The sequence below is a fragment of the Dufourea novaeangliae genome, unplaced genomic scaffold (genome assembly GCF_001272555.1).
Source record: "Dufourea novaeangliae isolate 0120121106 unplaced genomic scaffold, ASM127255v1 scaffold459, whole genome shotgun sequence".
In the NCBI taxonomy this organism is placed as follows: Eukaryota; Metazoa; Arthropoda; class Insecta; order Hymenoptera; family Halictidae; genus Dufourea; species Dufourea novaeangliae.
The window spans coordinates 115,970-118,501 of record NW_015374409.1 but is presented as its reverse complement, the minus strand read 5'-3'; positions in this window follow the sequence as shown (position 1 = coordinate 118,501).

Sequence of the window (2,532 nt, the reverse complement as noted above, 5' to 3'; positions counted from 1 at the left end):
TTTCCCTTTTTTGGGACCAGGGTCAGCCTCGCCCGCTTCCACAGGAGCGGGACCCGCCCCGACATCAGGCAGCCCTCCAGCAGCTGCCCGAGCCGGGGCCCGAGGACGCGCAGGGCCAGGCGCAGAGCCCTACCGGGAATGCCGTCCGGCCCCGGAGCTTTACGGCCTCCGAGGCGCGCGACGGCCACGGCGAGCTCCCCGTCGCTGACCCCCCATTCGGCGGACCACTCCACGGGGTCCGCCGGCTCAAGCGGCCGGCGACCCTCCTCCGGATCATCCGGAAAAAGGGTGCCGACCACCTGCCCGAGCATGGGGGGGTCCAGGCTCTCGGTGACCGGGGGGGCAGCCGGCCGCAGTCGCCCTAAGACGATGCGGTAGGGGCGCCCCCATGGGTCACCGTCGAGAGTCCCGAGGAGCTCGTCCCACGCTCCCGCCTTGGCCCTCCTGATGGCCACCTGCAACTCAGCCCTCGCCCGGCGGTAGCCCTCGTACAGCAGGGCTTCCACCGCTGGGTCGCGGTGCCGTCTACGGCGTGCCCGGGCGAAGCGACGCCGCGCCGCGTTGCACGTGCAACGAAGCTCGGCGATGGCGTCGCTCCACCAGTAAGAGGCCCGCCTCGGGGCCCTCCTGGCCCGGGGCATGGCGGCGTCACACGCCGCCGTCATCGCGCCCCGGAGCCATTCGGCCTCCCGATCGACATCCGCGACCGGCCCGGCCGGAATATCCGGCCAGGACGCGGCGAGGGAGGCGGCCATCAGGGCGTCCTCCTCCATTCGCCCGAGCGCCCACCTACGCGGCGGTCGGCTGGCAGCAGGGGGGCGGTTCTGCTGGGCGGCGGATACATCCATCAGGATGTGGAGGTGGTCGCTCAGCGATTCCACCTCCTCCGCCACCCTCCACCCCGTCACGAGACGCGCGGCGGCGGGCGTTGCCCACGACAAGTCCACAATGGACTCGCCCTGCCACCGCACGCACGTGCTCGCGGACCCCCGGTTGGGCAACCGGAGGTCCAATCCTGCCGCCCACTCCCGCACGACATCCCCCCGCGCGTCGGTCCCGGGGCTTCCCCACAGGGTGACATCGCATTGAAGTCACCCAGGACCAACGTCGGACGCGCTGGACCACGGGACACGACGTCCCGTATCCGGTCCAGCAGCGTCTCGAACGACGCGAGAGGCATGCTCGGTGGAGCGTAAACCCCGACCACCGCCAGGCGCCCATAGCGGGCCGCGACGAAGCCGCGCCCCCGCGCAATGGCGCTGTGGGGCACGTCTCCGTGGCTCACCACTGCCACGGAGCCGTGCGCGTCCCCCACCCAGTCCGGGCGGTCCGGGACGCGGTACGGCTCCGCGGCGATCGCCAACCCCACACCAAGCTCGGCCAGGCTATGTAGGAACAAGTCCTGAGCCCGGGCCGAGTGGTTGAGGTTGGCCTGGAGGACCCGAGTCGGGGGCATGAACACTAGGCCGTGTCCATGGCCTCCTCCGGCCGGATCGTCCCTCCTCATCGACCGGCGCCTGCACCGGTCGATCTCCCCGCGGCTGCGAGGCCGCAGCCGCGCTCGGCACCGCTGCAGTCCCGCGCCGCTTGCGCCGCCGCGACGGTGGAGGTGCGCAGCCCTTGCCGCCCAGACGATGCCCGGCCGGCCGACCTAGGTCGGCGCAGACCGGGCACCTGGGGGCCTCGGCGCAATCCCGGGCCACATGGCCGGTGCCTCCGCAGGAGTAGCACCGCTCGCCCCTGTCCGCGTCACTCGGACAATTTTGGCGGACGTGCCCCTCCTCCAAACAGCGGAAGCACCGCAGTGGCCGGGCCGCCAGCACCTCCACTCTGGCCGACGACCAGCCGACCAGAACTCGTCCGGCGGTCGTCAGCCTCCTTGTCGCGGCCAGGGGGACCCTTACCCACACCCCGCCGAGGCCGGATCGATTGCGTCTAACGACGTCGACCCGAACCTCGGCAGCGGTGCACCCACCGGCCGCAGCCACCGCCCCCGATACGGCCCCCGCGGTGACCGACACGTCAAGGCCCGTCAACCGCACCTCGGCGGTCCTGACGGGCCTGCTGACGCACACGTCGGTCCCGCTGAACAGCACGTCCAGGCGCCGCGCGAGGGCGTCCGCCCGGGCAGCACTCTCCGGCCCCTGGACCTCCAGTATCGAGGCCCCAGTCTGGCTTTTGCAGTAGCGGAGGTCCGCGATGCCGACGTCCGCCAGGCGGACGCCGGACCTCGCCTTTTGCAGGACCTCCGCATACGAGGTCGAGCTGCCCGGGGCGACCGTGAGCGCCACCGCGGCCCTCTTGGGGGCACGCGGCGGACGCCCAGACGCCCTCCCCCGCGCCTGCGCCGCCGCCGAGCAAGTCGCCGAGGCGCTACACTAGGCGCGCCTCCATCTCGGCGACCAGGCGCCCGACGCGCCGCTCCACGGCCCTCTCTACCGCTGCCATGGTGACGGGGCGCTCCTCCCGAGACACCCCGCCAGGCGGAGGCGACCGCGGAGCTGGCCGCGGCTCCATCGCCGCCACAGCGGC